The sequence below is a fragment of the Nomascus leucogenys genome, chromosome 12 (assembly GCF_006542625.1).
Source record: "Nomascus leucogenys isolate Asia chromosome 12, Asia_NLE_v1, whole genome shotgun sequence".
Taxonomy (NCBI): Eukaryota; Metazoa; Chordata; class Mammalia; order Primates; family Hylobatidae; genus Nomascus; species Nomascus leucogenys.
Window position 1 is genome coordinate 81,841,766 of NC_044392.1, and position 22,387 is coordinate 81,864,152.

Sequence of the window (22,387 nt, forward strand, 5' to 3'; positions counted from 1 at the left end):
AGTTTCCTCATCTCATCCTTTTTTTTTTTTTTTTTTTGGTGGAGGTGGGAGAGACTGCTAATTAACATTAGCTGATGTTTGTACCTGGCTTTAATTAGACAATTTCACATGAAATAAAAACACATCTCACGTCACATCTGTGATTGGGACTCTTATTTTTATTTGCTTGATGAAGAGACTGAAGCTTACAGAGGTTAAAAGCCAGACTATTAGCAGCTGTCAAAATCAGGATTCTTCTAATTCAGTCTTTTTTATTTGTCTTTTTGTTTTTGCATATTGGTGCTTTGCGGCTTTGGAAAATAGCAACTACAATAGCTATGATTTTTGAATATTTGTTATACACATGGTATGTATTATTCCACTTAACTGTCACTTCAGTGCTTAAGTAGATATTATTATCTCCAGTTTATGAATGAGAAGATTGGAGCTCGAAGAGATCAAAGGGGTTGATCACATTTTGGCAAGAACACAGTCTAGTCACTTGCATTAATGTAGAAGTTACTAGTTCCCAGATAATTGGATAGTTTAAGTGGAATTACTAACTCTAGTTCCACCAAATTTTATCTTGCTTTAAAACAAGCATTTTGGAAAGTCAAGAAATGAATGAATTTCTCCATTTGGTGGGTAGGGTAGAAACTGGCACACTATTGATGTCCCATTCTGGTGGCTCAATTTCAAAAGTTTTTTGGGCTGACAGTGTTAATGTGTAGTATCATATATAGAAATGATGTCTGAGCTCTAGATCCAGAGAGCTTGTTCTTTCCCATAATCATGGCAGATCTAGTCTCTACCTGTGCACAAGTATCAAAAGATAAACAGAATTGTGTGTCTTTTAATAATGTTCTTTCCTAAGATGATGTCAGAGTCTTCTAAAGAATGAATATGGGCCGGGCGCGGTGGCTCACGCTTGTAATCCCAGCACTTTGGGAGGCCGAGGCGGGCGGATCACGAGGTCAGGAGATCGAGACCATCCTGGCTAACACGGTGAAACCCCGTCTCTACTAAAAATACAAAAAAAAAATTAGCCGGGCATGGTGGCGGGCGCCTGTAGTCCCAGCTACAGGCTGAGGCAGGAGAATGGCGTGAACCCGGGAGGCGGAGCTTGCGGTGAGCCGAGATCGCGCCACTGCACTCCAGCCTGGGTGACAGAGCGAGACTCCGTCTCAAAAAAAAAAAAAAAAAGAAAAAAAAAAGAAAAAAAGAATGAATATGGTAGAGGTAAAGTGGTGAGGTTAAAGCTATTCTTTTTTTTTTTGAGACAGGATTTTGCTCTGTTGCCCAGGGTGCGGTGCGGTGCAGTGGCGCGATGTCAGCTCACTGCAACCTCCACCTCCTGGGCTCAAGTGATCTTCCCACCTCAGCCTCCCTAGAAGCTGGGACTACAGGTGCACACCACCATGCCCTGCTAAGTTAAAGCTATTCTTATAACTCCAGTGCATGGAGGCCATAGCTTTTTATTTGAGTACCTTTCAGATTCATATTGTAGAAAGTAATGAACCTAGTAAGATAGGCTGTCACTATTTCATTGTTAGCCTTCGTTTAAAAAATAAAACAAAACAAAACAGTTTTGAACATTAGTAGGAGTTGAAATGGAGTGTTATGTCTCCTTTTTCTTTAATAGTGCTTTAATAGGACTTTCTGATGAGTGGAAATGTTCTATATTTGTGCTGTCAGACAGTAGCCACTAGCCACACATGTGCTATTATTGAGCACGTGAAGTATGTGAGTGTGACTATGAAACTGAACTTTTAAGTTTATTTATTTTTGAGACAGGGCCCCACTCTGGCACACAGGCTGGAGTGCAGGGGCATGATCTTAACTCACTGCAACCTCCACCTCTTGGGCTCAAGTGACCCTCCCACTTCAGTCTCCAGAATAGCTACAGTTGTGCCAACACACCTGGCTATTTTTTTTATTTTTATTTTGTAGAGATGGGGTCTGACTATGTTGCTCAGGCTGGCCTCAAACTCTTGGCCTCAAGCGATCCTCCTGTCTTGGCCTCCCAAAGTGCTGGGATTACAGGCATGAGCCACCATGCCTGGCTTAACTTAAGTTTAAATGTAAATAGTCACATGTTGCTAGTGTCTCTAGTGGTTGCTGTATTGGACAGTGCAATCCTAGAATGTAACTGAGATGGTCTAGTTCTCTAAAAAAGCTCCCAAATACAGGTGCCCAGGGTGAGGGAGGAATACTGTTCACAGTGGGTTTGACTTCTCTGGTGAGTTCCTTCTTTGTACCTTGGGTTGTTTTTGCCTTTCGGAGGACTGTCTCCCTTGCATTTCCTTTCTGTGAACAATGGAGCTAACATGACTGACTTAAACACCTTTGGCAGTTTAGAGCATGGTGTTCCAGGGTTTAACCCTTGCCAGGTCTAGAGGGGTTCCCCTCCCAGACAGTGACCCAAATCCATGCTGAGAGTGTACAGTATTAGAACATAGAAAACTTTGAATTGCTCACTGAATTTACCGCAAATAAAATTATCTGAAGGCCGGGCACGGTGGCTCATGCCTGTAATCCCACCACTTTGGGAGGCTGAGGTGGGCGGATCACGAGGTCAGGAGATTGAGACCATCCTGGCTAACATGGTGAAACCCCGTTTCTACTAAAAATACAAAAAATTAGCCGGGCGTGGTGGCAGGCGCCTGTAGTCCCAGCTGCTTGGGAGGCTGAGGCAGGAGAATGGTGTGAACCCGGAAGGGGGAGCTTGCAGTGAGTCGAGATCTTGCTACTGCACTCCAGCCTGGGCAACGGAGCGAGAAAAAAAAAAAAGAAGAAGCTGAGGCAGGAGGATGGCTTGAATTCAGGAGTCCAAGTCCAGCCTGAGCAACATAGTGAGACCCAGGCTTTTAAAATAATAAAATAAAATGAAACCACAAACCTCAAACAAACAAACAGACAAAATATGATTTCAATCATTGTGAAGCTCTTGATCTAGTAGATGAGTAATGTATATAAACCAAAATATTACAATTTCAGAGAAGTGTTACAGGGCCTAATGTTTAACCACTTCTGGCATTCAACTGACTGTGTTAAAAGCTCTGCCACCACTTTCCAGGGGTATAAATTGAGGTAAGCTATTTGGTATTTACTAAATTTCAGCTTCTTCATATGCAAGGGGGTTATGATAATAATACCTACCCCATGAGGACAGTATGAGGATTAAATGAAATAGTGTATGTATATAGCCTTAGCCAATACCCATACGTGTTGAGTGCTCAACCAGGTGTTAGCTATTAGATTTTAAAATTTTATTTAATTTTTATGGTTTTTTTTTGTTGTTGTTGTTGCTGTTGAGACAGAGTCTTGCTCTGTTGCCCAGGCTGGAGTGCAGTGGCGTGATCTCGGCTCACTGCAAGCTCCACCTCTTGGGTTCAAGCAATTCTCTGCCTCAGCCTCCCAAGTAGCTGAGATTACAGGCCTCTGCCACCATGCCTGGATAATTTTTTTTGTATTTTTAGTAGAGATGGGATTTCACCATGTTGGCCAGGTTGGTCTTGAACTCCTGACCTCGTGATCCACCACCTCGGCCTCCCAAAGTGCTGGGATCACAGGCATGAGCCATCACTGTTTTGTTTTGTTTTTTTTGAGACAGAGTCGCTCACTCTGTCACCTAGGCTGGAGTGCAGTGGTGCGATCTCAGCTCACTGCAACCTCCACCCCCCGGGTTCAAGCGATTTTCCTGTCTCAGCCTCCCGAGTAGCTGAGGTTACAGGCACACGCCGCCATGCCCGGCTAACTTTTTTTTTGCATTTTAGTAGAGATGGGGTTTCACCGTGTTGCCCAGGCTGGTCTTGAACTCTTCAGCTCAGGCAATCCACCCACCTTGGCCTCCCAAAGTGCTAGGATTACAGGTGTGAGCCACCATGCCCGGCCACTATTTTTTATAGTTTTTAAGGTAAAATTTACATTCACTGAAATGTTACCTGCATATTTTTTGATAAGTGAATATACCTACGTAACTCACATCCCTATCAAGATAGAGACCATTTTTACCACCCAGAAATTTCACTCATGTACCATCCCAGTCAATCCCCTGCCACAGGGAACCACTGTTATGATTTTTTTCACCACAGATTAATTTTGTCTTTTCTAGAATTTCAAATAAATGGAACAGTATGACACTCTTTTGTGTCATTTATCTTCACATAGATAATTCACATACTTTGTGTCATTTATTTATCTTCACATAGATAATTCACATACTTGAAGATAAAAAAAAGATACAATTTTAAACCTTTTGGGCATGCAGTAAAAATCTCCTTCCCGCTGGTACCCACCAGTCACCCAGTCTTCCTCTCTCTCTCTTTTTTTTTGAGACAAGATCTTTCTCAGTTGCCCAGGCTGGAGTGCAGTGGCACGGTCATGGCTCACTGCAGCCTCACCCTTCCAGGCTCAAGCAATCCTCCTGCCTCAGGCTCCCAAGTAGCAGGACTACAGGTGCCTGCCACCACGTCTGTCTAAATTTTTTTTTGTATTTTTTTTTTTGTAAAGATAGGGTTTTGCCATGTTGCTCAGGCTAGTCTTAAACTACTGATCTTAAATGATCTGCCGGCCTCAGCCTTCCAAAGTGTTTAGATTATAGGCGTGAGCCACCATGCTTGGCTCAGTCTTCCTCTCTTGAAGCAACCAATGTTATTAGTTTTATGTGGGCCATCCCATGTCTTATCATTATTAATTCAGGTGCTTACAAAAGGCTCTTTGAGAACTGTTTTAAAGGTTACCCAAAGAATCTTGTGACAACCCAGCTAAAATGATATAAAATCAGTTTTAACATAACTGAAGTTTTTAGACTCTGATTCCAAATGTCAGATTGTGACATTTTACCTTTCTCTGACTTTATGCCAAATTTAGTTTAAGTTCTAGCATCTATAATTTTCATTTACTGAACAAATATATATTTAACAAATATGAAAATACAACCATGAAACAAACAAAACCAAATCCTGGACTTACGGAGCTAATAGTAAAAAATTCACCAATATAATTACCCAGTTTCATGCGATGTGAAAGGAGTAAGAGACCACCATAGGGAGGTCACAAGGTGCTTCTCAGAGGTAGATACTAGAGCTGTTGTCAAAGGATGAGGACTGGGAGAACTTTCCGGGCACAGAGCAAAGCATGAGCAAAAGCTCTGTTGAGGCCAGGAAGCTGGTAAATAGGGAATAAAAGAGGCCAGCGTGGCTGGAGCACAGAGAGCAGGGTGGAATTGGTCTGAGCAGTGAGAAGAGTTGGAGAGGTGGGCAAGGCACCTGGCCATTCAGGGCTTGGTTAGTTAGAAGGGTTTTTTCTAAGAGAATGAGAAGGTGTTTAAGTGGTTTAGGCTGGGAAGTGACAGGGTCACACTGTATTTTGAAAAAGTCACTCTGCCTGTTGTGTTGAGATTAGAGAGGTGATAAAGGGGATATGGGTAAACGACAAGAAGACTAGGTCAGTAATCCCTCCACCCCCACTCCCCAGGTGAAGGTAGCCTAGACTAGGGTGGTGATGGAGGAGATAGGAGAGGACAGATTCAGGTTTTTAAGGTAAAAACCAACAGAATTTGCTGACGGATGGAATATAAGAGGGGAGAGGTACATTATCAAGGATGTATCTTAGTTTTCTTATACAAGGATTGAGTTGCAATAAACTTGTTAATTGAAATTTCTTTAAATAATGGCACAACCTAAAGTTATGCAAACATTTGCCTCAGATAAAAGTTCAAGTTTTCAAAGTTTTTAGCTGGGTGGAGGGCATGGCTTTACTTCCTATTTCTTGGTATTTCCTAATCTTGTTGAAAAAAAAGTAAGGTTTTTTTTTTTCTGAAATGCTTAGTTCAGTGGAAACCCATCTGCGAATTCTGTCTTATAAATTTAAATTAGAAAATAACTAGGGATATCTAATGTCTAGACAAATAATTTTGGAGTTTCTTGTGCTGCTAATTATTATAATTTTTGTCACTTTTTTTTTTTTTGAGACAGAGTATCGTTCTATCGCCCAGGCTGGAGTGCAGTGGCGCGATTTCGGCTCACTGCAACCTCCACCTCCGTGGTTCAAGCAATTCCTCTGCCTCAGCCTCCAGAGTAGCTGGGAGTACAGGCGCACGCCACCACGCCGGGCTATTTTTTTTTTTTTTTTTGTAGTTTTGGTAGAGACGGGGGTTTCACCATGTTGGCCAGATTGGTCTCGAACTCCTGACCTCAGGCAATCCGCCCGCCTTGGCCTCCCAAAGTGTTGGGATTACAGGTGTGAGCCACCGCGCCCGGCTGTCACTTCTAAACATATAATTAAAGTAATCCGTATTGCCTTTTTAATTTTTCTTGCCTGCTTTTCCTGGACCAGAATTAATAGGCTGTTTGCGTCCCAAACGAAGTACTTTCCTTCTAAGAACGTCTTCGTTGACGCTGCAGGGTTGCCCGGCTGAATATTACATATTCGTGCCCATGTTCTGCCCCCTGCAGGAGTCTGCATAAACCCAGTGCGTAGAGACGTGTAAGAGTACATTACAATTACAAGTGTCATTTACACGTTGATTATTGTTTTTGAGAGTGCCCTAAGGCCACCTCTGGGGGAGTTCGGGGCTGCCTTCCGAAGCATGCGCGTCTGCACCGCGTGCCAGAGGCCTGGAAGTCAGGCTCCGGGGAGGTGCGGCGCGGCAGCGCGAGGCCTGCAGTCCTAAGCTCGGGGTCGCTTCAGGCCCCCGAGGGGGTGTGTCTTCTACCGCTTTAACGTGGAAGGGGCGGTTCAAGTGGCCGGGGAAGTCGGCGACTTGCAGGACTGAGGGCTGGTGTTTTGAAAGAGAGGCGGAGGGAGAGAGGGATTTCCCCGCCCCCGCTGCACTCCGTCCAATCCCTTCGCCTTCTCCTTTTCTCGGCCGGCCCGCCCGGCCCCTAACCTGCTCGAACCCATTCTGCGGTAGAGGCGGCCGGGTCTCTTTAAGGCCCTACCGCGCCTGCGCCTTCGGCTCTCCTGACGCGGCCGGGCCGGACCCCGGAGGAACCAGCTGGCCAGCAGGCGAGGGGCTGGCTGCGGTTCCGACAGTGGCGGTGCCGGGAGGGGTAGGTGAGGGTCGCGAGGCGGCCCTGAGCTTCTGAGTGAGCGTGGTGCTTTTGGGAACGCGGGACGGGCGACCCGTGGAGCCAGGAGCGGGGCCGAGGCGCTGAGACGCGGCGGCGCGGCTGCCGGCTGGATGGGAAGTTAATGTTTACGGCGAAGTCTACTCAACGTTTCCAAGGTGAGGGGCGCTGCGCCAGGCCGGGCGGGCGGGGAGGCCGGGCGGGCGGTGAGTCCGTGTTCCGCTGGCGCACAGCTGGGCCGAGGCGCGGCGGGCGGGGGCCGCCGCAAGTTTTGCTGCGCGAGCGGGGCGGGCACGCCCGGCCCCGCCAGGGCCTAAGTTCCCTGCACTCGCTTCCTCGCCTGTCGCCGCCGCCGCCGCCCGCAGCCCTCCTTCTAGTGGGCGCTGGGGAAGAAACTCGTCGGCGGGTCTAACTGTGGCGTCCCAGGGCGGTGGAGGGATGGAGCAGCTTCGGGCACGTCCTCGTAAATCCCGTGGAGGACACTGACCCTGCACCCCACCCTCGAGGCCAGAAGTCGGTTCCCTCCGGGGACCTGAGGGGCGAGAGCGCTCGCGCCCCTGACTTGCAAAGTTGGCGTCTTTATTTGGCCTCCGGGATTCTGCGCATGGCGTGTCTCCAGGCTGGTGATGGGCAAGGCAGATGTGCCAGGTCCAGAATGCACTTGAGGAGGGTTTGTAGCCATCCCTGAATCACCTTATGACTAGTGGGGCAAGCCTCAAATTAACCTCAGGATTTCCGGTAGGTTGGATTGTGGTGTTGGTGTTTGCACTCAAAAGAGTTGCCGTGATTTCCCTGTGTCTGTCTGTCTGTCTTTGGGGCTTCTTAGATCATCTCATTTGGCATCCTTTCACCCAGGAGTTAACCAAGCCTTTTGGAATGGTTTCCTCGCTTTCCTCCTATCTATTGCTGGTAGAGCTGCTTTTGAAAAGAAGTATTTTCTTGAAGTGGTATCGTTTCTTTGGGTTACAGTGTTGAATAATAAACTCCTTTCTTTGCCGAAAGAATGAATTCCAGTGCTTACTGAAGTTAAAGAAAAGTGATCTGCTGTTAGTTTTTAATCTGTGTTCTGAGCTGATATATGTTAGTAACTTTTTTTGTTTTAAAATTTTGTTAGTAGAATTTCACCAGTGTACCAGAAGCTCTTTTTTCTTTTTCTTTTCTTTTTTTTTTTTTTTTTTTTTTTGAGACGGAGTCTCACTCTGTCGCGAGACTGGAATGCAGTGGCGACCTTGGTTCACTGCAACTTCCACCTCCTGTGTTTAAACAAATTCTCTTGCCTCAGCCTCCCGAGTAGCTGGGACTACAGGCCCGCACCACCACTCCCAGCTAATTTTTATATTTTTGGTAGAGACGAGGTTTCACCATGTTGGCCAGGATGGTCTTGATCTCTTGACCTTGTGTTCCACCTGCCTCGGCCTCCCAAAGTGTTGGGATTACAGGCGTGAGCCACCGTGCCCGGCCTTCTTTTTCTTTTTTTTTAAGGCTGAGTCTCACTCTGTCGCCTAGGCTGGATATATTCTCCGAGTAGCTGAGATTACAGGCATACGTCACCACTCCCGGCTAATTTCTTTCTTTTTTTATTTTTTTATTTTTATTTTTAGTAGAGACGGGGGTTTCACCATGTTGGTCAGGCTGGTCTCGAACTCCTGACCTCAAATGATCTGCCCGCCTCGGCCTCCCAAAGTGCTGGGATTACAGGCGTGAGCCACCGCACCCCGCCCAGAAGCTCTTTTTTCTATTCTAAAATGATAACTTTACGATTTCCGAGAACTTTGTGTCAGATAAATCTTAGAACTAAGTTATTGAAGTATAGAGAAAAAGTTCACAATTCTAAATGTGCAGGTGGTCTGGGTGCGGTGGCTCACGCATGTGATCCTAGCATTTTGGGAGGCAGAGGCAGGTGGATCACTTAAGCCCAGGAGTTTGAGACTAGCCTGGGCAACGTGGCAAAACCCCATTTCTACTAAAAATACAAAAATTAGCTGGGTGTAGTTGTGTGTGCTGGTAGTCCGAGCTACCCAGGAGGCTGAGGTGGGAGGATCACCAGAGCCGGGGAGGTCGAGGTTGCAGTGAGCCTTGATCATGCCACTGCACTCCAGCCTGAGTGGCAGAATAAGACCGTCTTTCAAAAAAAACAAAAACAAAAAACATTGCAGGTAATGAATTTTTACTAAGTGAACCACCAAAGATCAAGAAATAGAACATTACTAGATTGGAGTATGTACATAGGAGTGGCATTGTTGGTTTTATAGGTATGTGGCTGATAAAACTTTAGTATTAGATATTGTTGAACGTTTTCCCAAAGTGGTTGTACCAATTAGCAGGGAATGTTCTGGTTACCCCACATCCTTGCTGGTGCTTGTCAGTTGAAATTTTTTTTGCTAGTCTAGTACAGGTACAGTAATATATCAGTGTGGTTTCATTTTGCATTTTCCTGGTACTGAGGTTGAGTATCTTTTGTTGACCATTTATATTTCCTCTTGTGAAGTGCCTGTTAAGTCTTTTTGCCCAGTTTTCATTGATATGCTTATTTATCTTTGATTTATAATACTTTATTCTGGATATGAGTCCTTTCTAGGATATATATGTATTGCATTTTTATTTTTTCAGTCTGTATTTTGCCTTTTCAGTCTTTTAATGGTGTTTTTTTCATGCCTGGAGATTCTTAATTTGTGTGTGTGTGTGTGTGTTTTGTTTGTTTGTTTGTTTGTTTTGTAAGATGGAGTCTCACTCTGTTGCCAGGCTAGAGTGCAGTGGTGTGATCTTGGCGCACTGCACCCTCCGCCTCCCGGGTTCAAGTAATTCTCCTGCCTCAGCCTCCTGAGTAGCTGGGACTATAGGTGTGTGTCACCATGCCTGGCTAATTTTTGTATTTTTAGTAGAGACAGGGCTTCACTATGTTGGCCAGGATGGTCTTGATCTCTTGACCTCATGATCCGCCTGCCTCGGCCTCCCAAAGTGCTGTGATTACAGGTGTGAGCCACCGTGCCTGGCCTTTTTTTTTTTTTGAGACAGAATCTCACTCTGTTGCCCAGGTTGGAGTGCAGTGGCACGATCACGGCTCACTGCAATCTTGATCTCCCAAGGCTCAGGTAATCCTGCCTCAACCCCCAAGTAGCTGGAACTACAGGTGAGCACCACCATGCCCAGCTAATTTTTGTATTTTTAGTGGAAATGGGGTTTTGCCATGTTGCGTAGGCTGGTCTTGAATTCCTGGGCTCAAGTCATACACCTACACCTGCCTCAGCCTCCCAAAGTGTTGGGATTACAGGCATGAACCACTGCACCCAGCCTGAGATTCTTAATTTTAATGAGGTATACTTTATCAATCTTGTCCTTTATGGTTACTCCTTTTTGTGTCCTGTTTAAGAAATCAATGCCTAACCTGAGAATATGAACATATTTTTCTGTGTTGCCTTATAGCAGTTTTATTTTACTTTTTGCAAAAAAAAATTTTTTTTCAGACAGAGTCTGAAGTGCAGTGGTGCAATCTCAGAACACTGCAACCTCCGCCTCCTGTGCTCAAGCAGTCCTTCCACCTCAGCCTCCTGAGTAGCTGTGACTACGACTACAGGCGTATGCCACCACGCCTGGCTAATTTTTGTATGTTTTGTAGAGACAGGGTTTCAACATATTACCCAGGCTGGTCTCAAACTCTTGGGCTCAAGCAATCTGCCCTCTTTGGCCTCCCAAAGTGCTGGGATTACAAGTCTGAGCCACTGCACCCATCCCCTACTTTTTGCATTTAAGGTATATAATTTAGAGTAAATTCTCGATGAATTGCAGGGGTCAAGATTCACCTTTTAGGCCGGGCATGGTGGCTCATGCCTGAAATCCGAGCACTTTGGGAGGCCGAGGTGAGTGGATCACGAGGTCAGGAGTTTGAGACCAGCCTAGCCAACATGGCGAAACCCTGTCTCTACTAAAAATACAAAAATTAGCTGGGCGTGGTGGCGGGTGCCTGTAATCCCAGCTACTCAGGAGACTGAGGCAGGAGAATCGCTTGAACCCAGGAGGCAGAGGTTGCAGTGAGCCGAGATCGTGCCATTGCACTCTATCCTGGGCGACAGAGTGAGACTCGGTCTCAAAAAAAAAAAAAAAAAGATTTACTTTTTTTTTTCTTTGAGACAGGATCTCACTGTATCACCCAGGCTGGAGTGCAGTAGCATGATCTCTGCCTGCTTTGACCTCCCAAAGTGCTGGGATTTAGGCATGACCCACTGCACCGGGCCAAGATTCACTTTTTACTATATGGACGTCTGTTTGATCCAGCACCATTTATTGCAAATACCATCCTTGTCCTTCTGCACTGTGTGGCACTTTTTTTCATAAATTAGATAACAGTATGGTCAGCTAATTTATCAAATTAGTGTGGGTCTGTTTCTGGATACTTTGTTCTGTTTTATTTGTGTATTTGTTATCCTTGCACTAGTATCACTGTATTGACATAGCTTTATAATAAGCTTTGATATGTGGTAATATAAGCTCTCCAACTTTGTTCCTTAAGGTTTTCTGGGCTGTTCTTGGCTGTTAACATTTTCATATGATTTTCAGAATCTGCTTGCCAATTTCCACAAATTTTGGAATTTGAGTTGAATATATATAAATTTGGAGATAATTGATGTTTCAATATTGAGTCAATTTATGAACATGGTATATCTCTGTATCTAGGTCTTTTAAGAATTTCTCTTGGTAACGTTCTGTTTTCCGTGTAGAAGCCTTGCACATTTTTGTTACTTAGATATTTGATGTTTTTTGATGTTATTGTAACTGATGTTTTAGAACATTTGTGACCTGCATATAGAAAAATATCTGGTTTTTTTTTGCAGGGTGAGGGAGGGGTGGCCCTGGGATTATTTTAAAGTAATCTGAGACATCATTTCATCAATAAATTCTAAATCTTTACTCTTTATTCGTGACCTAATCCAAAGTACACCTTCTGTGTTCTAGTATTTCCAACTAAGTTTTGCATGGTATTATTTTTTAACATGGTATCGCCAGTGTGTAGGACCAATTAAAGATTTATGGAGTATTTAGTATATTGATAGTCATTGTGTTAGGCTCTGGGGATACAAAACTGATTAAGATGCTGCTTCTGCCCTTAAGGAGCTCGGAGTCTAGTGGGGGTAGTAGAAATTAAAAAAAAGATCATTGTCTTCCACTAGGAGAAGTACTATGATGGAAATTGTCTTGGCAGCATGCAAATGGGTATCTAAATCAAATCTAGGGGAGGGGGACAGGGTCTATGCTTGGCTCCCAGTGTTCTGAGAGGTGGGCAAAGAAAGTGGGCTGTGGGCAGGGGCTGCTTTTCATCAAACACGCTTCTGTTTAACCCTTTGGGTTTCAGCCTTGAGCCTCACTTTACTTTTCTTGAGTCTGGAGTCTCACCAGGTGTATTAGTCTGTTCTCACGCTGCTATGAAGAATACCCAAGACTGGGTAATTTATAAAGAAAAGAGGTGTAATTGACTCACAGTGCCATATGGCTGGGGAGGCCTCAGGAAACTTACAACCATGGTGGAAGGCATCTCTTCACAGGGGAACAGGAGAGCGAATGAATGCCCAGCAAAGGGTGAAGCCCCATGTAAAACCATCAGATCTTGTGAGAACTCACTCACTATCACAATAACAGGGTGGGGGAAATTGCCCCTGTGATTCATTTATCTCCACCTGGTCCTGCCCTTTACATGTGGGGATTATTACAATTTAAGGTGAGATTTGGGTGGGGACACAGAGCCAAATCGCATCACCAGGTCAGTGTTTCTAGAAAATAAATTTGAGATAGGAATGGTGGCAGAGGAGGGAACCTAGACTAGAGTCCAACTGTACCTTACATAGACTTTAAACCATTTACTTTCGCCTCTCCACCACTGACCCTATACTTGGGAACTCTGAGGCTTCTAGATCCTGAGCCTTTCTGGGATTCTGTGAGTTAGCCAAATCAGCTTGCTTCTTTTTATTTTTTGAATTAAAAAAAATTTTTATATCACTTTATCTGGCAGCCTTCTGAGCCAGAATAGGTTCAGAGAGACTCCCTCAGTTTGTTTCTTGATTGTATTCCCTTTTGCAGGCCAGTAGGTTCAGCTTCCTCTACTCAGTCACTTATTTCTCCATCTCTTCTTGTTTCATGGGTGCCATATCTGTTCTTATCTCTCTGAGAATGTTAAAAATCGTTTTCTTAAACCTTTTTTTTTTTTTTTTTTTTTTTGAGACGGAGTCTCAGCCACCCAGGCTAGAGGTGCAGTGGTGTGATCTCGGCTCACTGCAGCCACCATCTTCCGGGTACAAGCGATTCTCCAGTTTCAGCCTTCCAAGTAGCTGGGATTACAGGCATCTACCATCATGCCCAGCTAATTTTTGTATTTTTAGTAGGGCCGGAGTTTCACCATGTTGGCCAGGCTGGTCTTGAACTCCTGACCTCAGGTGATCCGTCCACCTTCGTCCACCTTGGCCTCCCAAAGTGCTAGGACTACAGGCGTGAGGCACTGTGCCTGGCCTAGACCTTCTTTTCCTTGCATAGTTTCTTCCAAGTTACTTTTTTTCCTATTTGGTATAGTCTTATTAGTAGAGGCCCTCCTCGGAAGACTGGTAATCCTTGGTTGTCTGTTCGTGATTAAGAGTGGGCTACTGAAAGCTGATGGGAGGTCCTGAACTTGTAAGTAGGACTTAAGGATGTGTCGTTTTGCCCTGTATTCTAGAGTCTAAAGCAGTGATTCTCAGCTTCGGCTGCACATTAGAATCACATGCCATCAGAGCTTTAAAAAAAAAAAATCCCTGCTGCTAATAACGTCAGAATCTCTGAGACTAGGTCCCAGGTAGCGATAGTTAAAAAAAAATTAGGTGTGGCTACATACAGTAAAATGCACAGAATTTAAGTGTATAGTTTGATTTTTACCATGTAACTGATATAAGATGTAGAGCATGGCAAAAAATTCTAGAAAATTCCTTCATATCCCTTTCTTCTGTTGTCTCACTCTCAGCCCAGAGGTGACCACTATTCTGATTTCTATCTCCGTAGATTAGCACCAGTGTTTTTTAAAGCTGCCAAGATAATTCCAGTGTGTGGCCAAGATTGAAATGATTGGTCTGGGTGGATTGTTTGAGGCTATCTCCACAGTATTTATCTTTCCTTTTGTCCCAGTCATATTTTCCAGAGAGTATCTTCCAGTTTTCTGCTTGGAGAGTTGAGGTCTAGTTGTCAGTATCTGGGAACTCAGGAAAAGAGGGTTGGGTAAGGAGCCATAGAACATTCAGTATACGGGCTCACACAATCTGTCTCTGTTAGGATGCCTGTGTCTTCCACCTTGTGTGGTTTACCCTCTTGAGAAAAGAAATCTGTCGCCTGCCACATTGAGGGTGGGGCCACTCAGCAGCTTGGAGGAAATCTGGGATTCTAACTGTTCAGCATTCACTTGCTCCTTTCTTTTAGTCCCCCTTCCCCTCTTTGTTCTGGCAGTTCCTGAGCCTTTTGAGGAATCTATGGCATAAACTGGTTTGTTCTTAGTTGTCAGCATTGCTGGCTTAGAATTTGGCCCTCTTTGGCGGGGTGCGGTGGCTCACCCCTGTAATCCCAAAGCCCTTTGGGAGGCTGAGGCAGGCAGATCATGAGGTCAAGAGATCGAGACCATCCTGGCCAATATGGTGAAACCCCGTCTCTACTAAAAATACAAAAATTAGCTGGGCGTGGTGGCGTGTGCCTGTAGTCCCAGCTACTCAGGAGGCTGAGGCAGGAGGATTGCTTGAACCCAGGAGGCGGAGGTAGCAGTGAGCTGAGATTGCGCCACTGCACCCCCATCCTGGCGACAGAGTGAGACTCCGTCACAAAAAAAAAAAAAAAAAAAGATTTTGGCATCTTTGACTAGGTCAGTTATCCAGCTGCTTTCCAGCTTCCAAAATTTTGTTGCTATTGTCTAATTCTCCCTGTCCTAATGGCTTGTGTCCTAAAAACAGAACAAACAACAGTAACACAACTTTCTTTATCCTTGTTTTATTAACGTTTTGGGAGGAAGCAAAATTAGATGTGTGTGTGTTCAATCTGCCATCTCACCTTGGAAGTCCACTGTCTGCTTTCTATTATACAGAAACTTGTTGCCATCTGTCCTCCATTGTTGTCTCCTCCTTATGGGGTTATACCTTTTTAATTTCTTCATAGTTGTCTGAAAAGAGTGTCAGGAGGTAGAGGACCTAAATATTGGTCAAGCTGTCATTTCTTTAGGAGTCTCAAAATTCTTTTTAGAAGTACTCGTTGTCCCAGGATCTTATAATCTCAAGATTGGAAGTGATTTTGAAGATATTCCGGTTTAACGAGCTATTTGATACCTTCTCTAAAGGAATCGTCCAGCCTAAAATGTGAGAAACTTGTGGTAGGAGGAGATGAGTGCCTGGAGAAATGGATTGGGCTGTAGATCTCTACAAGGGGTCTGGAAATCCATGTGTGCATTAAATGTTGCATGAATAACAGATCTTGTATATTTGTAATACATAATAAAATTTATTAAAAAGTCATAATGGGCGGGGCGTGGTGGTGGCTCATGCCTGTAATCCCAGCACTTTGGGAGGCTGAGGCAGATGGATCACCTGAGGTCAGGAGTTTAAGACCAGCCTGGCCAACATAGTGAAACCCCATCTCTACTAAATATACAAAAAATTGGCTCGGTGCAGTGGTTCATGCCTGTAATCCCAGCACTTTGGGAGGCCAAGGCGGGCGGATCATGAGGTCAGGAGATCGAGACCATCCTGACTAACATGGTGAAACCCTGTCTGTACTAAAAATACAAAAAATTAGGCAGGCATGGTGGCGGGCGTCTGTAGTCCCACCTACTCAGGAGGCTGAGGCAGGAGAATGGCGTGAACCTGGGAGGTGCAGCTTGCAGTGAACTGAGATCTTGACACTGCACTCCAGCCTGGGCAACGAGCGAGACTCTGTCTCAAAAAAAAAAAAAAAAAAATTAGCTGGCCATGGTGGTGTGCACCTGTAGTCCCAGCTACTTGGGAGGCTGAGGCAGGAGAATCACTTGAACATGGGAGGCAGAGCCTGGGTGACAGTGAGTGAAACTCCATCTCAAAAAAAAAAAAGAGTCATAATAGTTTTATCATTTCAGTTAATAATGCTTAAATCCAATCATGGGGAGAGGTAGTTCTCAGAATTTTTTATTTTGAAAAAAGCTTCTAGTTTCATCCATGTCCTGGACATAGTTAACATAAAGTGAATGATAAAACCACCCATTAAAGTCTCTATTTTAAATATCTCTAATAGCTTTGTTATTCTTTGACATTCTATATTTTTATTTTCTTTAAAACACTAAGTCAGTAGCTTTCCAAATGTTGCTCTTTGAGTTAGAATTTTTACCATGAAGTTCATGATGAAATAGAAATGTTTTCAATGTTTATGCAATTTATTCACCTTTAAATTATATCCATCCTTTTTCTGTGTTAAAATGCCCTTTTTCTTATGAAGTGATTCTAGATAGTAGATTTTTCCTTCTAATATTTGGCAAAAAATAAAAACCTGCGAGCCCTACATATTGCTCTTCAAATTAAATTTTTTTTTTTTTTTTTTTTTTAGACGGAGTCTTGCTCTGTCACCCAGGCTGGAGTGCAGTGGCGCGATTTTGGCTCACTGCAACCTCCGCCTCCCGGGTTCATGCCATTCTCCTGCCTCAGCCTCCCGAGTAGCTGGGACTACAGGCGCCCGCCACCACACCCGGCTAATTTTTGGTAATTTTAGTAGAGTCAGGGTTTCACCGTGTTAGTCAGGATGGTCTCGATCTCCTGACCTCGTGATCCGCCCGCCTCGGCCTCCCAAAGTGCTGGGATTACAGGCGTGAGCCACCATGCCCGGCCTCAAATTAATTTTTAACAAGTTTTATAAAACACAAAAGCCTGCTTCTCAACTGCACAGAATCCCCATTGGCCTTTTCTTTCTACCACAAGTTAGTAACAGTCAGTCATGTGTTGCTTAACAATGGGGATATGTTCTGAGAAATGAGTTGTTAGACAATTTCACTGTTGCATGAACATCATAGAATACACTTAGACAAACCTAGATAGTAGAGCCTACTACACACCTGGGCTATATGGTATATAGCCTTTTGCTCCTGGGCTACAAACCTGTACAGTATGTTATTGTATGGAATACTGTAGGCAGTTGTAACACAGTGGTACTTGTGTATCTAAACAGCAAAGATACACCAAAAGTACTATATTATAATCTCATGAGACCACCCTCTTGTTTTTTTTTTTGAGATGGAGTCTTGCTGTGTCTTGCAGGCTGGAGTGCAGTGGCGCTATCTCAGCTCACTGCAACTTCTGCCTCCTGGGTTCAAACTATTCTCCTGCCTGAGCCTCCTAGTAGCTGGGATTATAGGCACACACCACTATACCTGGCTAATTTCTACATTTTTATTAGAGGTGGAGTTTCACCACGTTGGCCAGGTTGGTCTTGAACTCCTGAACTCAAATGATCCACCTGCCTTAGTCTCCCAAAGTGCTGGGATTACAGGCGTGAGCCACTACGCCCAGGCAGGGACTACCCTCTTCTATGTGGTATCCATTGACTGAAATGTTCTTATGCGGTGCATGACTCTATTTTACTTTTGTGTTTGTATATAAAATTCAAGATATGAATCAGATGACATGGGGAATTTTTACTATCTCTCATGGTGTTACGATAGTCCTTCCTCATTGGAAGAATGTAGATTAATTAATTGTTGTTAGAACCTGTTGATTGTGACCCCCCAAGTTTGCTTGCAAAGTGTCATCTCATTTCTCACCAGGTATTTCTACTAGCCTGTTATGTTTATTTTGCATTTTTAGCTGTTTACTTCAAGAGAGCTTTCTCTGCTTGTACTGTTTGCAGTTTATCCTTTTAAGTGGCCAAAAACAATGTGGGTTTAGTGCCTTGTTAATTGTTCTTTGTGCTCATCCAACTCACACAGTTAAACTCTCTGAAAAGTGTTCCCTAAAGTTAAACTGGCTATTATCTGGGTTTTTGTTGTTGTTTTTGCTATTTAGTGTCTTGTAAGTTTGTTATCAGGACTCCTCTTAAGTAACTGCTAGCTCCTTTGTTCTTGAATGGGACCTTGATGAGAGATAGGAACAAAACTTGCTTTATTATGGATAAATGCTTTTTTTGTTTGTTCATAGGAAAGCGTAAGCACTGAGATAGAAGGAAGGATGGGGATTTTGTCTTTGAGTTGGTGCTTAAATGATTATTTGCTGTTGTCTTTGTCCTAAATCTTTTGTATGTCAGAAATGAATCCAGTGTGCTCATAAATTATGCTAGTGACTTTATCAGAACAGCGTTAGCAGATACTGTATAAAAGTGTAGCTTTAATGATTAATTATATAATATATTTGAATGAAATACATGAGAAAGGTAGAAGAAAAAAGTAATATCTTCAGGCATACCAGAAATCAGGATAGTTTGGAAAACTAAGCATAATTTGATGGTGAAAGGACCTTCAAGTAAATTGAAAATGAATTTTGGGGATAAGTCATGAATAATGTAATGTCTTTGAATACAGTAGTCCTCCTTTCTCTGCAGTTTTACTTAACTGTGGTCAATTACAGTCTGAAAACATTAAATGGAAAATTCCAGAAATAATGTATAAGTTTTTCTTTCTTTTTTTTTTTTTTTTTTTTTTTTTTGGAGACACGGTCTTGCTCTGTTGCCCAGACTGTAGTGCAGTGGGGTGATCATGGCTCACTGCAACCTTGACCTCCTGGGCTCAAGCAATCCTCCCACCTCAGCCTCCTTAGTAGCTGGGACTACAGGTATGTGCTGCCACACCTGCCTAATTAAAAAAATTTTTTTTTCTCATAGAGATGGGGTCTTGTTATGTTGTCCAGGCTAGTCTCGAATTCCTGGGCTTAAGTGATCCTCCTGCCTCGGCCTCCCAAAGTGTTGGGATTACAGGCATGAGCCACTGCACCTGACCAATTTAAAGAGTTTTGATAAAGGTATACACCTACGTGAATCATTCCTGTTGTGGTTGCTTTAGTTAATCCCCATTCTTGTGATTGTTTAATTTGGTTTTCAGAGATGAGGTCTTGCCCTGTTTCCCATGCTGGAGTGCAGTGGCGTGATCATAGCTCAGTGCAGCCTTGAGCTCCTGGGCTCAAGCGATCTTCCTGCCTCAGCTTTCCAAGTAGTGGGGACAACAGGGTTTGTGCCACTGCACTTGGCTAGTTTTTGGGGTCTTGCTCTGTTGCCCAGTCTGGAGTTGTGATATCTTTTAATCATAGATTAGTTTTTCTTGTTCTTGAACTTCACATAAGTAGAATAACACAGTGTGTATTCTTTTGTGTCTGCTTCTTTTGGTCAAAATAACGTTTTTGAAATTCATCCGTGATCTTGCACATATCAGTAGTTCTTTTTAATCCATGCATATTAATACATTGTATGAATATAATACAATTTATTTGTCCTATCTCCTATTTGGCTATTATGAATAAAGCAGCCATGAAGTCTTTTTTTTTTTTTTTTTTTTTTTGAGACAGCCTGTTGCTCAGGCTGGAGTGCAGTGGCACGATCTTGGCTCACTGCAACCTCCGCCTCCTGGGTTCAAGAGATTCTCCTGGCTCAGCCTCCCGAGTAGCTGGGATTACAGGCATGTGCCACCACGTCGGGCTAATTTTGCATTTTTAGTAGAGATGGGGTTTCTCCATGTTGGTCAGGCTGGTCTTGAACTCCCGACCTCAGGTGATCTGCCTGCCTCGGGCTCCCCAAGTGCTGGGATTACAAGTGTGAGCCACCATGCCTTCCCCCCCGCCCCCCGCTTTTTCCTTTTAAGATGGGGTTTCGCTCTTGTCGCCCAGGCTGGAGTGCAATGGTGCAATCTCAGCTCAGTACAACCTCCACCTCCCAGGTTCAAGTGATTCTCCTGCCTCAGCCTCCCGAGTAGCTGGGATTACAGGTGCCTAACACCATGCCTAGCTAACTTTTGTATTTTTAGTAGAGACAGGGTTTCACCGTGTTGGGCAGGCTGGTCCTGAACTACTCCTATCCTCAGATGATCCACCCGCCTCACCCTCCCAAAGTGCTGGGATTACAGGCATGAGCCACTGCACCCGGCCGCTATGAAGTTTTGGCTGTGAGTCTTTTTGTAGACATACACTTTCATTTATTTTGGATAAATAAATAGTGGTGGAATTACTGAGTTGTAGGGAAGATGTATGTTTAACTTTAGAAGACAATGCTAAACAATTTTCCCCAAGAAATGACACCATTTTACATTCCACCCTGCCATCTATAAAAGATCTAGTTGAGTGTCAAATCAGAATTGAGTTTTAGAAAAATTATTCTGGTACAGTGGGCAGGCCAGGTGTGGTGGCTCCTGCCTGTAATTCCAGCACTTTGGGAGGCTGAGGCGGGCAGATCGCGAAGTCAGGAGTTTGAGACCAGCCTGATCAACATGGTGAAACCCCGTTTCTACTAAAAATCAAAAATTAGCTGGGCATGGTGGTGTGCATCTGTAATCCCAGCTACTCAGGAGGGTGAGGCAGGAGAATTGCTTGAACCTAGGAGGCGGAGGTTGCAGTGAGCTGAGATTGCACCATTGCACTCCAGCCTGGGCGACAGAGTGAGACTCCGTCTCAAAAAAAAAAAAAAATAAAAAGAATATTCTAGTACAGTGGGGTATAAGACTTGGAATAGGGAAAACACACAGTAAAGTAATACACTTGAAAATTGATATATTCCAGCCGGGTGTGGTGGCACATGCCTGTAATCCTAGCTACTTGGGAGGCTGAGGCAGGAGAATTGCTTGAACCTGGGAGGCGGAGATTGTGGTGAGCCGAGATGGCGCCACTGCACTGCAGCCTGGGCGACAGAGGGAGACTCCGTCTCAAAAAAAAAAAAAAAAAGAAAGAAAATTGATGTATTCCTTATCCAAGGAATTGGTAGGGAGGTAGATAAGCTTATGGATTCTAGCGCTATAAGGACATGGAATCCTTAGACTTGATATATGGGGTGAGGATAAGGTAGGGATCAGGTGGCCCCTATGTATCTGTTATAGGCTGCTGGATGTTGATATGACAATAGAGTGAACACTGTGGAGGAAAAGATTTAAAGGGAAGGAGTGATGAATTCCATTTTGTTTGTAAGTAGTAATTGGGGGTAAAGGAAGTATGAGATATCTCTGGGAGTGTGTGTAGGAAGGATAGAGTGGAATTGGAATGTTGGGGACCAGTAACATTTAAGAAATGAGCTGATGAAGAGTCTTCATAAGAACAAAAGGAGTAGCCACTATTTTGAGTGTGTGGTTTCTATAAAACTTACTATGAAACTTGAGGTACTTGTAATAGTCAATTTGAGACTAAAAATATAAATAATTTAAAAAATATGACATAGGTGGTAGAGCTTAGAGGTCTATAGAAATTATCTATTCATTAATTCTTCTTTTTTTGAGATGGAGTCTTGCTCTGTTGCCCAGGCTGGAGTGCAGTGGCGCTATCTCGGCTCACTGCAGGCTCTGCCTCCCGGGTTCACGCCATTCTCCTGCCTCAGCCTCCTGAGTAGCTGGGACTACAGGCGCCCGCCACCATGCCTGGTTAATTTTTTGTATTTTTTTAGTAGAGACGGGGTTTCACCATATTAGCCAGGATGGTCTCGATCTCCTGATTTTGTGATCTGCCCACCTCGGCCTCCCAAAGTGCTGGGATTACAGGCGTGAGCCACTGCGCCCGGCCTATTCATTAATTCTTTATGCCACCTTTTTTTTTTTTTGAGACGGAGTCTCAGTCTTCGCCCAGGCTGGAATGCTGTGGCGTGATCTTGCGTCACTACAACCTCCGCCTCCTGGGTTCAAGCAATTCTACTGCCTTAGCGTCTCAAGAAGCTGGGATTACAGGTGTGTGCCACCACACCCAGCTAATTTTTTTGTAATTTTAGTAGAGACAGGGTTTCACCATCTTGGCCAGGCTGATCTCAAACTCCTGACCTCAAGTGATCCTCCCGCCTCAGCCTCCCAGTGTGCTGGGATTGCAAGCATGAACCACTGTGCCCGGCTTCTTTTAGCCAACTTTTGTTGTTTAGTGTATACTAGCTGCTGTGCTCGTCATTATGGAGGTAAGACTATTACCCTCTCTTATTCAGAACAGGAAAAAAGAAAAAAAGATGCTTTTAGGCTCTAAGTCAGCTCCCTTCTCAGCTGTGCTGCTAACCTGCAATCCTGACCTCAGTAATGATCTCCTGATACCTTCAGCATTGTGTTGCTCTCTCCCTTTTATTTCCTTACTTTGTATCTTTTCAGATTAGAACATATTTTTCTTGTCATGACAAAGGACTCTACAAAAATTCATTTCCCCTCATTTATGCAAAATAATACATATTTA

At 44.0% G+C, this 22,387-nt stretch overlaps 1 protein-coding gene across 2 annotated transcripts in view; it reads left to right on the forward strand.

Moving 5' to 3' along the window:
* Positions 1-6,841: 6,841 nt before the first annotated feature.
* Positions 6,842-22,387, forward strand: part of EVI5 (ecotropic viral integration site 5) — a 275,206-nt gene continuing 259,660 nt past the window's right edge. Inside the window, exon 1 of one of the 2 annotated variants that reach the window (XM_030825042.1) lies at positions 6,842-7,210. The gene's annotated coding sequence lies outside the window, so the exon portion shown is untranslated. The remainder of the gene's footprint in view (positions 7,211-22,387) is intronic. The other variant, XM_030825043.1, reaches the window with a different exon arrangement.